Below are 16,113 nucleotides of genomic sequence, written 5' to 3'. Positions count from 1 at the left end.
AGCCACAGAAGAATCCTATGTAATAAACACAGTCCAAGAAAGTGAAAAGTCGGGTGGCTGCAATTTGTCATAGAAAAGGTAAGCTTGCAGGTGTGTGTGATTAGAATTCCGGTGATTGAGATCGTGTGGGCAGAGTGATGATGGGATCTGGTGTTGGCCGGTTTTGTGGCAGTATGTTAAAAAATTACACAGATATCAAATGACATCTGGCCCAGTTGTGGCACACATCTCCCACATTCTTCTGAGTCTGACCCATATCCACCTTATTCTGCTATAAACAATGCGCGCCGCCATGACGACGACTACGGTTGCCTGCTTCCGGTTCGTACTGTATTAGCAGTGAGAGAATGAGTTCGGCTCTACATGTGCTGTTGTTGGTTGTTTTAACAATTCAAAGAAGATAAAAAAACCTTTTAGAAACTGGGTGCTTTGAGCATAAGATAAAAAGGAGAGAATGCCTATGTCCGGTTCGTATCAGCTACATTCAATACCAGAGAGTAGACGTTTTTGGTTAAAACTGAAGCATCCAACGAAAAAGGTGTACGTTACCAGTAGGGATGGGCATTTCAAGCAAAAATTATATTCGAAGATCGCTGGGCATTATTCAATTATTATTCGAAAATCGCACCCCTCCATCACATCACGCACATATATGCATGTATAGGCTAGGCTACACACCAGAGTGAGCAAAGCGGAGCAGTGTGACGCTTAAAGTTAAAAAACAACAACAACTAAACATAGGCTACGTTTTATATTTAAGTTTCACAGTATAATTTTTTTATTTTATTTATTTCATCTATATTGATTATATGAAAAGGGTACCGCATAAGATGTGTCAGATATGATCATAAGATGCCCAATATCGGAAAACATTTGGAATGGCTCAGACATGATTTTGACCACTTATTAAGTTTTGTTTTGTAGAAAGCCTTTCTTTAAAGTGAATTTCGTTTAGTATAAATTGTATCTTTGTTTTTATCAATGTTTTATCAACAAATTGCTTGGAATAATAAATAAGAAGCAAAAATAGTAGATAGCCTATACAGGACACAGAGGCGCCAGCGCGTGGACTGGAGCGCGTATTATTAATCAACGAAACTCTGCGTATAAGTTACTTGCCTCACATACCTGAGAAGTATGTCTATAGAAAGCTTGAAATGTGTACTTTTAAACAAAATAATTAAAAATAACCAGAAATGGGCTGCTCTCTGCTTATGTAGCCTATAGGCTAATTCGTATGAAGTGTGCATTTCTCTCTAGGCGTGTTCACTACTGCGAAAATGGCGAGTCAGCATCATCAAATTTATCTTTGCAGTCGACACTTACAGAAAACACTAGTTATTAATAAACAATTCAAATGTTTAATGCATAATCATTACTTTCGCCGTTTTTTTGTGGCAAGCTTATGCGTGCGTTGAGATGCAGAATAGGCAATAGGCTTATATTACGAAAACGCTCATTATGATTTAGCATTCTCTCCCATATAGTATACATAACTTCCAACCCAACTTCAGTCGTGCACGGGCAGGGGCAGCCCTACTTATTTCACATATTTTCTAACCAGCACATCACTGCGGCGTTCTGAGCAAGCGGCGCTTAATCTTCATAAAGCTTCGAACCGGAAAAGGACAACCGGCTTCCGGTTCAAACCCGCTATGAATCATGGGTAAATTCGCTAACCAGGAAAAAGGTGGATACAGTGGCGGATTAAGACTCTTTGGTGCCCCAACCATAGTTGGCCCAGATGAGGCCCGGATATGTATTCTATGCTAATTAAAATTAACATTCCTTTTTGCTGCTGCTTTGCATACCTTAACAAAAAACAAAAATTATACTTCAAGTTAATTTTATTAAGTATATTTATTTATTAAGTAAAGTTCAAGTATATTTTTAATTATACTTTATGTAGTAAGTATATATTACCAATGTATAGAAGTATAGGCCCAGTGGCGGATCTAGAGATTTTTTTCCTGGGGTGGCATGAGGTTTCAGGAGGGGGGCCATAGACATTATTCATAATTTAAAATGCTACAGTTTTCATTGAATGTGTTTTGTTCTCTACACTACATTACACGGAGTGGTAGTCGAATCAGAGAAATAGCTGAGTTTTTGGATGGTGTGGGTCTTAATTTGTGAATTGTTGACCCTTTCTCTGTGCAATCACTATCGACAGTCTGTGTAGTCTATACTTAAATCTATACTTACTTTGTGAAAAAGCAATTCTTGGGGGGTTTGGGGGTATGCTCCCCAGGAGATTAAAAAAAGACCCCTCAAATGATGTCTTCTAATGAGTTTTGAGGAAATATAGACAGTACAACTAAAGACTTTGAAAAGATTTAGAAAAGACTTTATAAGATTATCAGCTCACATCTAAATACTTGGGTTCACAGTTTTTAGTCTCAGACTAAAGAGTTGCGATAATATCAAACATGTTTGATATGAAAGACTAGAGAAAGACTGGCATAAATCGGGTCACCGACTGCAGATTATCACCTCACATTTAACGATCGAGACGACGGGAGCACGCCGAGACTCCAGTAAGATTCCTAAAGACTGCCAGTCTTTAGTCTGGGACTGTGAAAATCCTTTGGTACGCCCGGCATAGTCAGACACACACACACACAGTTCTATCGTGCCCGCGCCTCTCTCTCTTTCACACCATAGACTGTAAAAAAATATGGACGTAGTGTCCGTGACGTCACCCGTAGGTTTCTGAAGAGTGCTTTTGAAGCCTAAAGTAGGCGGGGCCAACCGTCGCCATCTTGGCATCGCGTCAGCTCTCGTCACTCCCGGATAAAAGAAAATGGGCAAAGAGGCGGAGCGTGGGTGGAGCTGAGGTACTAATGCTATGCTACTGGCCTCGTGCTAAAGTGACAGCTGAATGTAGAAGTAAAGCCAATAGTTAAAGTTCATGTTTTTGCCCTTCAAAATACTATAATAATTAAAAGACGTAACTAAAAGTGAGACTATGTGTATCGGGATGCATTATTATTCTGCTAGTTAAAAATGTATTATCATGCAGTAACTTACAATATTGCTCTGAGCTTGTGCGTGTGACAGTGATTCATGCGCATACATGTCAGTCAGTGCGGCATCGCACGTCAAGTTCATCAAGAGCTTTATTCAGTTCAGTTGATTTTAAAATCTGATTTTGGCCGCTTCTCAATTTCTAAAATTAACCAAAAATTAACCAAAACTGGGTTAAACCAAAAATATTACCTCAGAAGTTCAAGTAAATGCACTAGAAATCCGCGCTCATTCAAGGGTGTGTATCTATTGCATGGACGGAGAGAAAGCACTGACACCTGCAGGATTTTCTCACGGTACTTTTTATTTAACACTTAAAAGTTTGAGAGCAACGGTACCGCATAACGAGTGTAGCCTGTACAGTATACTCCAAAAAGCAACGAAATTGTCAGACATCCATTAGTGCATGCGAGGAAAACAACTGGAAATACAACGCTGGTTGTTCTCTCCATACTCGACACCGACGGAATCCAACGGCGTGGGCAAAGGTATAATGCGTGTATTAAATTGTATGAAATAATCCCGAAAAAAGCACAAACACTGCAGAGATGGCAAGTAAAGCAGCTGAGGGTGACGTTAACAGAGACAAGCTTCGGCTAGCAGTTATAGCAGCCTCAATCCACCAGTCACGCAAGTGGCCACGCCCTTAATTATGCAGAACTTTAAGGCTTAATATAATTTAAACGGATGAGGTGTAAAAAAATTCACCCCCCTCACAGTTGTCATGAAGGGCAAAATTAGCTATATAGACCAAAACCACTTTTTGCTCCAGGCTGTACACATATTTTTTTCTGCTGTAAAGTTGGGGATTTTAACATGGGGGAGATACAGATTTGACTCACTTTTGCAGCCTGCCTCAAGCGGTCAGTCGATGAATTGCAGTTTAATTCACTTCCGTGTTGGTTTCAAGAGAGAGACGGGGAGGAATTGCCGCTTGTTTCACACACACACAGTTCGATCGCGCCCGCGCCTTTCTCTCTCTCTCACACACACACACACACACACACACACACACACACACACACACACACACACACACACACACACACACACACACACACACACACACACACACACACACACACACACACAGTTCGATCGCGCCCACGCCTCTCTCTCTCTCTCTCTCTCTCTCTCACACACACACACACACACAAAGTTCGATCGCGCACGCGCGTACCGTTTCGGTTAAATACGAATACATGTACCGTTCCCCTATTTGAAAGTAGTGGGCTACTTTTACTTGTTGTGATTGAGTAGAATTTCAGTCATGTAGGGCTAACTTAACTGCAAAATGCATGGTCAACCAGAGAGAAAACGGTCACGTTGTTGATAACAGGTGTCCATGTGAGTCAAATGTGCAGTGCTTGTGCATCACCAGCTTATGACACCGCTTAGATATCTCAGTTTAATTTGGCATGTCGACCATTTTTCAAAATTGGATATTTATAGATTCTGGGAAAGTGGATGCATGCCAATTTTGTGACAGGTGACAGCAGTAGTTTAAACACACACAAAGAGCTAGACTAACTTTAGAACCTTATCTGACCTGACGATCATAGAAAAATTCGATGACAACAAAGTATTGCGGACGTAAGTAACCTAATAATGTGGTTGTTGCAGGGTTAACTGTGTCTGTCAAATTTACCTCTAAACTCACTGCTTATCAGCCTCTCTTCTCCGAGGGACTGTCCAGGCTGCCCTGCTGGCGTGACTGGTGAAGTTTTGCGGGGGTCGCTGCGTTGCTGGTGATGGGTGAAACCATTGTGAGGGGGAGGGGATTCTAAATCGGCAATTTCTGTTTGAGAGGAGTTTGGTGCGAGCCTTCAACGTGTAGGCTATGAACATAAATGTTGTATGTTAAGGGTGGTATTGGGTTTGTCCAGTAGGGGGCGATGGCGCATTGTGTTTGTGGGCTGTTGCACTGTTAAAAGCAGAGAAGAACGCGCAGTGTGGGGAACTTGTGGGTGTATTGCTAGCTACAGAGATGAGTCCTAATAAAACGAGACCATCCTGAAGTTGCCGTTGTCTCTGAGTTTTTCCTCGGTATCTACGATACAACATATGGCGACGAGGATGAAAGTCAGAACTTTGGAGCAGCTGTTTCCTGAGGGCATATAAAAAAGCAGGACGCCAACGGGGTGAGCTGATGAAAGTTAATAGCTATCACCTGAAGTACTGACTGAACTGAAGTGAACTATGGCTGGCATGCTGGGATCCGTGACACCATTTGATAATAAGTCAAAATCATGGGAAGAGTATTGTGAAATATTGAATCATTTTTTCGTGGCAAATGATGTTGAAGAACCAGAGAAAAAACGAGCCATATTGTTGAGCTGTGTGGGAGCTCAGACGTACACACTAATGAGGAATTTACTGAGTCCTGAGAGACCGGAATCAAAAAGTTATGAGGATCTGGTGAGTTTGCTGAAAAATCACTTTAATCCGAAGCCTAGTGAAATAGTTCAAAGGTGGAAGTTTAATTCACGTAACAGACGATTTGACGAAAGCATAGTAGAATATGTGGCCGAATTGAGGAAGCTGGCACAAGATTGTAATTTTGGAGACACGCTTACAGTTATGCTGAGAGACAGATTAGTGTGTGGTGTTAATGATGACAGCATACAACGGAGATTACTGGCTGAGGATGGACTGACGTTTGAGACGGCTCTAAGGAAAGCTCAAGCTATTGAAGCTGCTAATAAGGATATGGCTGGTTTGCATAAAGATAAAGGACATCGAATGGGTACCACTGTTTTCAAAATGGACACAGGAGAAAAAAGTAAATTGAGTGTTACAGGAATGTGCTATCGATGTGGTGGAAGTAACCATGGACCAAAAGACTGTAGATTTGCCAACGAAAAGTGTTATAATTGTGGTAAAATTGGACATGTGAAAAGAGTATGTAGAATGAAACCACAAGAAACCGGTGTTGATAAAGACAGGAAATTTTGGAAATGGGGGAGAGGAAATCAATCAAAGAGGGCAAATTATCTTCAAGAAGAGGAGGAAGATCCATCTGAAGAAGTGTTCACCATGTATAGTTTAGAGACCCCACAGCCCCATGTACCCCCTATTACACAGACACTGATTGTACATGAATGCCCTGTGAAGTTTGAGATTGACACTGGATGTAGTGTGACTGTCTTATCACAGATGGAGTATGGAAAAATGGAAGCTAAAAAGAACTTGGCTGAACTCAAAACAAGCTCTCTCAGTCTAAAAACATACACAGGACAGCCAGTGCACGTTCTAGGTACCACCAAGGTTAAAGTCAACCACAAAGGGCTTATCAAAGAACTCACAGCAGTAGTGGTGGCAGGAGCTGGGCCTAATTTATTAGGACGATCATGGCTTATAGACCTGGAACTCAGCTGGGAAAGAGTGAGTAAAATTAAAGACACCTCAGAGTTGTTGCAAGACATCTTAAGGAAACATGAAACCGTTTTCAAAGACGAACTTGGAACATTAAAAGGAGCCACTGCTAAGATTCATGTACCAAGGGATGCAAAGCCTCATTTTTTTAAATCAAGGTCACTGCCTTTTGCTATGAGAGAGAAAGTTGAAGCCGAACTTGATCGCCTGATTAAAGACCATATTATAGAGCCTGTGAAATTTTCAGAGTGGGCAGCACCTGTTGTGCCTGTTTTAAAATCAGATGGGTCAGTAAGGCTTTGTGGAGACTACAGAGTAACCATTAACAGAGAGTCATCACTGGAGCAGTATCCTATTCCTCGAATGGAGGACATGTTTGCAGTTTTAGCTGGAGGTAAAAAGTACAGCAAGTTAGATATGAGTCATGCATATCAACAGATTGTGTTAGATGAGACGTCCAGGCCGTATGTGACTGTGAATACCCACAAAGGATTGTTCACGTACACCAGATTACCTTTCGGCGTTAGTTCCAGTCCAGCAATCTTCCAGAGGACCATGGAAGGGGTCCTGAAAGATATTCCACAGGTCACTGTATATCTGGACGATATCTTGCTGACAGGACGAGATGATCAGGAGCATTTGAGGACACTGGATCAAGTGTTGCAGCGTTTGGAGGAGTATGGTTTGAGGTTGAAAAGGGGAAAGTGTAAATTCTTGGAAAAGGAAGTCATTTTCCTGGGACACAAAGTGGATGCCACTGGTATTCATCCAGTTCCTGAAAAAGTCCAAGCAGTTCAAGAGGCACCAAGACCGACGTCAGTAACAGAGCTGAAAGCATATTTGGGACTGTTGAATTTCTATAACAGGTTTCTGCCAAACCTTTCAACACTGCTTGTTCCATTGCACAGGCTTTTAAAGAAGGATGTCCCCTGGTGTTGGAAAGAGGAAGAAGAGGAAATTTTTCAAAAATCCAAAGAGTTACTGCAGTCTAACCGTGTGTTAATCCACTATGATGAGAAGAAACAATTAGTGCTTTCTTGTGATGCCTCTGCGTACGGTGTGGGAGCCTTGTTGGCACATCGTATGGCAGATGGAACGGAGAGACCCATTGGGTTTGTATCACGAACACTTACAGTAGCAGAAAAAAACTACTCACAGCTGGAGAAGGAGGGTTTAGCTGTAGTGTTCGGGGTAAAGAAATTCCATAAATATCTGTATGGCCGTAAATTTGTGATATGTACAGACCATAAACCTTTACTAAGTTTGCTGAATGAACTGAAAGCTGTGCCGCAGATGGTCTCTCAAAGAATTATGAGATGGGCAGTGATGTACGAGTATGTCATTTCTTATAGAGCGGGCAAGGACAATGGAAATGCAGATGCCCTCAGTCGTCTTCCTGTTCCAGAGATTCCAGAGAAAGAATCGAAGGAGGATTATGTCTTGATGTTGGACAGTGTTGTAAGTCCTTTGACGACATCAGAGCAAATCAAGCCCTGGACAACTCGAGATCCTGTCCTCTCTAGAGTGCGTGAGTATGTGCTTAAAGGTTGGCCTGATCACAGTAATACAAATGAATTTGCACCTTATAAACAGAGACAACAACAGCTCAGTGTTCAAGACGGGTGTGTGCTGTGGGGAGCCCGCATCATCATTCCAGAGCAAGGACGTTCGGGGTTACTGGAACAGCTACATCAGTCTCACCCAGGTATGTCAAGGATGAAAGGCCTGGCCAGGAGTTACCTGTGGTGGCCAAATTTAGATGTTGACATTGAGGCCCGAGTGAAAGATTGTACTGTGTGTCAAGAACACCGAAAAGCCCCTGTGGGTGCACCACTTCATCCGTGGGAGTGGCCACGACAGCCATGGAGAAGAGTGCATATGGACTATGCTGGTCCATTCCTGGGAAAGATGTTTTTAATCTTAGTTGATGCCCATTCTAAGTGGATTGAGGCATATCCCGTAAATTCAGCAACAACAGCGAATACTCTTGAGTGCCTCAGAAAGAGTTTCAGTACCCATGGCATTCCTGAAATGATGGTGTCTGATAACGCTCAGTGTTTTGTAAGTGAAGTGAGCAAAGAATTTATGTCTAGAAATGGCATAACGCATGTTACTTCTGCCCCGTATCATCCATCATCTAATGGTCTTGCTGAGCGGGCAGTCCACACTTTTAAGGACCTTATGAAAAAAAGTTCTGGGAACACTATGGAGACCAAGTTGCATAGAGCATTGTTTAGTTATCATATTACACCCCAGTCTACAACGGGATTATCACCTGCAGAAATGATGATGGGGAGGAAATTGCGATGCACCCTAGACAAAATGCACCCTGACTTCACCAGCAAAATTGAATTGAAACAACAAGTTCAAAAAGAGCAACATGACCAACATGCAAAATCTCGCTATTTTGAAGTAGGAGATACGGTGTACACTAGGAACTTTGGGTATGGACCAAAATGGGTGCAGGGAGTAATTCAGGAAATCACAGGACCTGTATCCTATAAAGTGGCAATAGGAAGTGCCCAAATAGTGCGACGTCATGTGGATCAATTATTCAGTCGACAACAAAAAGAGATCCTGACTAAAGACTTTCAAATGGCCTTGGGGGAACCTTATGATTCTGATGTGGTGTCAATGGATGCTGATATTAAAATGCCTGAATCACTCAGTACGTCGACAACACCTGAATCTTCAGATAACTGGGAGCCTGAGAGTTTGAAATCTGGATGTCAAAGAAATCAATTGCCAGATTCACCCAGTGCTCAAAGAATGCCTGAATTGACTCAAACTGCAGATAGAAATGAGCTTGAGAGTGCATCCTCTGGATGTGTACGACGTTCAGTAGGAGAGAGGAAACCACCAGCATATTTTAAAGACTTTGTGACATAAGAAATAGTGGCATCAAGAAGAACCTATTGAATTATGAATTGTGTGATGTAAAAAAAAAAAAAAAAAAAAAAAAAAAAGGAAAAAAAATCACTGTAAAATTGTCCTAGAATATGTGTTTTGGGAAAGGATTGCCTCTGAGTTAAGTGGAGGGCAAATGTTGTATGTTAAGGGTGGTATTGGGTTTGTCCAGTAGGGGGCGATGGCGCAGTGTGTTTGTGGGCTGTTGCACTGTTAAAAGCAGAGAAGAACGCGCAGTGTGGGGAACTTGTGTGTGTATTGCTAGCTACAGAGATGAGTCCCTAATAAAACGAGACCATCCTGAAGTTGCCGTTGTCTCTGAGTTTTTCCTCGGTATCTACGATACAACAATAAATAATACTTAAAAAATATTATCTGATTTATAAATGGGGTGGCAACAGGGGTGGCAAGACTGTATCCCAGGGGTGGCAGCTGCCACCCCGTAGATCCGCCCCTGTATAGGCCTACTTGTAAGTGTACTTGCCCACACTGGCCATTGGCCTATATTTTAGTCTATAAAAGTATATATTAATATCTATATTAATGTAGCAGATTGGGGATTTTCCACCATTACTCCCCCTGGTGGAGAACGGGAATAATTTCCCCATGGATTCAGCTGTGTTCAATACCGGCTGGTTAATCATTATCATCATTGCACTTTTAATAAAAGCAAGGTGCACAGGTAGCTGAGCTTGTGTTCAGCCATTCCTAATTGTCCATTTTATGCCCTTCCCGGATGGAGTCGTGTAGTTTGGGTTACTTGTTTCTCCAATCTCTGGTATGTGGATGAGTGTAAAGTGGCATGTGATTTATTTTTGTGTAATATTTGTGTGTAACCTAAAGCCTGTTGAGAGCATGTTGCAGCATTCAGTGGTTTTAGATACGTTGTTCTGTCGCAGTGAGTATGATCTCTTTTTGGGGATTCTCTTCTGCTTTAAATGTGCTTAAACTTCACTGCTGTGTGTGTGTGTATAGGTTGGGGTCGTGTCTAACAGCGTGCTTCCAGCTCGGAGCTCTGTGATCAGCAGGACACACGGACCCAGACTACGCTGCTGTTTTGTCTTTATTGTGACTGTATTGCTGCTTTTGTCCTCTGTATTAATATTTTGTGTGTTGTGAGTATTTTTCTAGGGAACCTGCAATTTAAGTAGCCTGGTTCTACCCGACTCTCGTACATTTCATTTGTACAGAGAGTCTGGCACCGCTCCATTGACAAGCGTTAACTTCCTTGTAGGCGGGTATTCTATTGAAGTCTAAAACTATTGGTTCTGCCCAGAGTCACTCTATCTGCCATAACCAATCGCTAACGTTTGGTCGTGACATATGTCTTTTCCCGAACACCGTGGGAGGATGGCCATAAACACAAAACTAAGCAAAGATTGTTCTTGCTCCGGCTTTAACTTCTTGATATTCGGCAGCGTTGCCACAACGGACCGAATGGCTTCGCTCGCATCTTTCTTATTTTGAACTACAACTCAAAATAACACACTAGTCGACATCAACGTCATCGTTCTCAGCCACTCCCTCTGTTCGCTGATTGGCCCGGTAAAAAATTGATCGGAGAAAACCAAAGTCTACAGCGCAATCCCAGACGTAGTACTGAAGGAAAATGAAATTGAGCGGAAGTGCGTAGGAGGGCGGAGCCAGGCTACAATTTAAGTGCTGTGGTTTTCTTTCTGAGACATGTGTGAAAGGCTATCTGGCCCACCCGCTTTTGGGGTGTAGTGTTCAACACACTGGAGTGTGGATTTGTTTCATTGCCTTTGTACTGAGGGTCACTGCGTGTGGGTGCAGTCTAATGAGTGATTACTTACAAGGTCGGTCAGGGATCCCTTTTCCTGTTAGTGTCTTTGATTAACCCAGTATTTATTTATTTTGTTTTATTTATTTAAAAATACCTTTTTCTGTATTAACATCTGTGAGTAATTAAGAGGTAAATGTCGGAAAGGTATATATTAGTAAATGTCGGAAAGGTATTTATTAGTGAATGTGTTGTTTCTCAATGTGAAAAAGATTTTTGTAATAAATTGCTTTTAATTGTCAGAACTGTCTCAGTCCTCCTTGGTAAGAACGAACCTGTGTTGTCTTACATATCCTTGGGTGAAATTCCTGAGGTGGCGTAGTTGGCTACCATGTAAACCGTATTAGCGTTTTATTAATGTGAACTTCCAGGTTGCTTATCTCAGTTGGCACCTCTCTCTCCTTGCTCGTTAGCCCCCCCCCCCCCCCCCCTCGCCACATAAGTATACTTTAAGTGTAACAGTAGTAAACTTTGTGTACTGTTTTTTCTGTACTGCAACTTTACTACAAGTAAACTTAGCCTATACTCATTACTAGTCAAATACTTGTAGCACATTTTTTTAATTTATGAAAGTTTGAAACATACTCAGTCAACTAGTTTAATAGTTTTATACTGCACAAAGCTTTTCTTTCAGTAAACATAAAATCATAATTTATTTATTATTTTTGCACTTTAAGTATACCGTTCCTATTTAGGAATACATTTTTTATACTTGAAAAACCTGTACTTAACTCTTGTAGTGGAAATTTTAATAGTGATTGATCCCAAACAGGTATCATAAGAGAAAGAACCTATTCAATGTATAAAAGTATATGTGTGTACGTGCTTGTGCGTGACGTTTCAGGAACATATGGGACAGGACCTCTGACCTTAGGGACGGTCAGTTTTGGCCAGTTTATTTCAGTACCAGTTTGTGTCTTTAAGTAGAAACTGAACAGCAGTAAGGACCTTATCTGAGTGGGTGAAAGGTACAGCGGGTGAGGAGGAACCTTGAAAACAGTATAAAGGCTGTCTCATATCTTCCTGTTGTGTGTCACTCTCTTGCACAGCGTAACTTCTGTGTACTAGACTGAACCTATTCTTGCAAGAATAAATACTTTTCTTTTTATTAATTTGACTCTGAGTGTCTCTTACGCAGTGATGATGTTTAACAGAATTTTTGCCACAACACTCTCTTCATTTCATTTTTGTTTTGTTCTAGCTACGATGATCAAAACATAGATGGAGTCGATCGAGTCAATCAACACCCCTTACATTTCATTCTGTAATGTTAGGCAGTTTTTAACTGCTGTTTAATGTTTGATGATCGCGTTGTTTTACATTTTTGTTTTTCCTGATTTTCTTATAACATTTTTCAATTCTCCTGTTGTAAACATATTTCCCTGTCCCTATCATCCTGTTGTCACGGCTGGTACAATGCAAACAGGGGCGAGGACTCAAGTGCAGGAGAATGATCTTCAATTACCAAAGAACAAAACCCACGAGGGCTAAAACATACTAATGAATACGAAACGTGCTGGAGGATCACGGGGAACGGGAAACATCAGACAACGTACCGACACAGAATGCAAACAAGAGGGGACTTAAAAAGGGAAACCAATCAGGAGGGAACAGGTGGATGAACCTTAAACAATAATCAGATAACAAGGGGGAGGGATCAGACAATGACACGAGCACATGGCCCAAAATAACAAAACACCCATGTTCAGCACAAGACAGGATAGGCATGTGACATTACCCTCTCCCTACGGAGCGGCTACCAGACGCTCCATAAGACCAAGGCGAGACGGGAGGGACAGACCAGGCTGGACAGACCTGGGCGGGACGGGAGGGACAGACCTGGGCTGGGCGGGACGGGAGGGACAGACGATTTCGGGGGGCCAGGGCGGCTCGCCGAGTTCGGGAGGCCAGGGTGGAGCAGACTGTGCAGACAGCCAGGGCAGAAATGTCAGTCCATCGGGCGGCCAGAGCGGAGACGACAGTCCATCCGACGGCCAGGGCGGAGACGACAGTCCATCCGACGGCCAGGGCGGAGACGACAGTCCATCCGACGGCCAGGGCGGAGACGACAGTCCATCCGATGGCCAGGGCAGAGACGACAGTCCATCCGAAGGCCAGGGCGGAGACTTTCCCTCGGGTGGCCAGGGCGGAGACTTTCCCTCGGGCGGCCAGGGCGGAGTAGACGACCCATCGGGCGGCCAGGGCGGAGTAGACGACCCATCGGGCAGCCAGGACGGCGAAGGCTGTGGGCTGGACGGGACAAACGGTGAAGGCTCTGGGCTGGACGGGACCAGCGGTGAAGGCTCTGGGCTGGACGGGACAAGCGGCGAAGGCCCTGGGAGAGCGCTGGTGAGCAGCTCGAGCAGAGCTGGCAAGGCGAGGCGTCTGGGTGACGCCGTCAGGGCGAGACGCTTGGGTGTCACCGTCAGGGCGAGACGCTTGGGTGGCGCCGCCAGGGCGAGGCGCAGTCAGGGCGAGGCGCAGTCAGGGCGAGGCGCCGTCAGGGCGAGGCGCAGTCAGGGCGAGACGCCGTCAGGGCGAGGCGCCTGGGCGGCGCGTCAGGGATGGCAGTCACCTCTGGAATGGTCTCTGGGTTAGGAGCCACAAGACAAGTACTCCTCCTCCATCTCCGGCCCACCGGACTCGGGACCACCGGACTCAGGACCACCGGACTCGGGACCACTGGATATGGGACCACCGGATATGGGACCACCGGAACAGGGACCACCGGGACAGTCACGGAGGAAGTCTTCCTTCTCCTTCTCCGTTTCGGGACCACCGGACTCGGGTCCACCGGAACAGGGACCACCGGAACAGGGACCACCAGAACAGGGACCACCTCCCTGGCAATTCTCTCCTGATGACGAATGAGACCTTCCACCATCGCGTCAAAACTGACCCAATCGAAGGCTCTTCGGATCAGCCAGTCCATCGGCTCGTCAAGCGCATGATTAAATAAATCCTTACGAGCCTCCACGCCAAGGTTCAGCCCCTCAGCTGCACTACTGAACCTCCGGCTGAACTCTCTCACCTCCGTCCCCTTCTGACGGAGGTTCAGCCCCTCAGCTGCACTACTGAACCTCCGGCTGAACTCTCTCACCTCCGTCCCCTTCTGACGGAGGGAGACTAGCTCCTTAAATTGGAGCATCCACTCCCATTGCGAACAGGAGACTGGTTGCGCACCTCTTCACCGCTGAGTCCTCATATGGTCGGTACGTTATGTCACGGCTGGTACAATGCAAACAGGGGCGAGGACTCAATTGCAGGAGAATGATCTTTAATTACAAAAGAACAAAACCCACGAGGGGGAAAACATACTAATGAATACAAAATAACAACCGAACAAGAAACGTGCTGGAGGATCACGGGAAACGGGAAACATTAGACAACGTACCGACACAGAATGCAAACAAGAGGGGACTTAAAAAAGGAAACCAATCAGGAGGGAACAGGTGGATGGTCTCAAACAATAATCAGATAACAAGGGGGAGGGATCAGACAATGACACGAGCACATGGCCCAAAATAACAAAACACCCATGTGCAAAACAATACAGGATAGGCATGTTACACCTGTATTGCTTCTACATTTTCTCTTACTGCTTTCTCCCTCTGTATCTTTTCCTCATTACTTAAATTACCATAACTATGTATTTTAACAAACGTCCTTGCCAGCAAATCTGATTTACCCTTTGCTTTCTATTACTACTTTCTCTCCATCTTTCATTATAGGATAACCAACATACTCTTTTTTTTCAATGCCTGGCATTCTCTTGATCATACCCCATACTCGATCTAATGATATACTTCTTCCTATTACTACCACCTCTTTTTGGTATCGACTTTTTTGCTGCTCCTAGAATAATACTTATTTCTGCATTGAGATCTCTTCAGTTAATATTCTATACTTGTTCCAATTGCTTCCTCAAATTTCCACGTTCTTTCTCTCTCATCCTTTTTCATGTCCCTTTCTATTCCAATTTCTGTAAAATAATATAGGATAATGATCACTCCCTATTGCTTCCTTTAAATACTTCCCAACTACTTGTCCCTACCAGAGACTGTGACATCAAATTGCAGTTTCTGTACCCTTATTTAAATTCACCCTTGTATCTGATCCATCATTTAGTCATACCAATTCCTTTTCATCTATTATCTTTTCTAAAATTTCTCCTTTTAAATCTTCTTGTTCACCCCACACTGTACTATGTGCATTAAAATCCCCACACCAAATAATGTTAGACTACCTCTCCACTTTTCAGGTATTGATTCTAGTTTTCCTTTCTCTAGCTTTTTACATGGGTAGAAGTTAATCATTTTAATCCTTCCTTTCTTGCTCCATATTTCAATAACAATTACCTCTAATTCTTGTACTGTGTCTAATCGCCTATACATTCTTTAATACATATTGCACATCCTCCTCCATTTCCATTGCTTATATCTTTGCGTATTTATCCTTTAAAAATGAAATCCAGATTAGGTTTGAGCCATGTTTCCTGAATGCACATGATAGCTGTGACGATCGGCAGCTGTAGTGCCCTCGAGAGCCTCTGGAGGACACTCTCTCTTTATGTTATGTTTCATTATGGACTCATTATGTTTTATTATGTTCAGCTGTGTTTCATTATTGGTTATTGAGTTTCTGATTTAAGCCCTGTGTTTCTGCCCTGTCTTTGTGAGTTGTTATATGTTTCAGGATTAGCGTGAGTGTGGGTCGTTCCCTGTGTAAAGTTTTCTTGTTCCACGTTCTGAGTCTCTGTTTGAGTTTATAGTTTGTTTAAATAAAGCGTGTACACTGCGTTTGGATCCAGCTTCATATCTGCCTTAACCGCATCACGTTACAATAGCTGGTTTCTTTTCTAATTTGTCAATATATCCCTTAAACTCATGTCCATTTGCTAACAAACTTCTAGAATTCTATTGAGTTATGTTATGCTGTGAGAAGCTGTATCTGCATTCCCTTCTTCTTGTCAGCATGTAGCCTGCCTTATGAATAATCTTTCA

This window comes from Siphateles boraxobius, unplaced genomic scaffold (genome assembly GCF_051911475.1).
Source record: "Siphateles boraxobius isolate OS27281-9 unplaced genomic scaffold, OSU_SipBor_1 6, whole genome shotgun sequence".
NCBI classification, from domain to species: domain Eukaryota; kingdom Metazoa; phylum Chordata; class Actinopteri; order Cypriniformes; family Leuciscidae; genus Siphateles; species Siphateles boraxobius.
Note: the sequence above shows the minus strand (reverse complement) of the source record.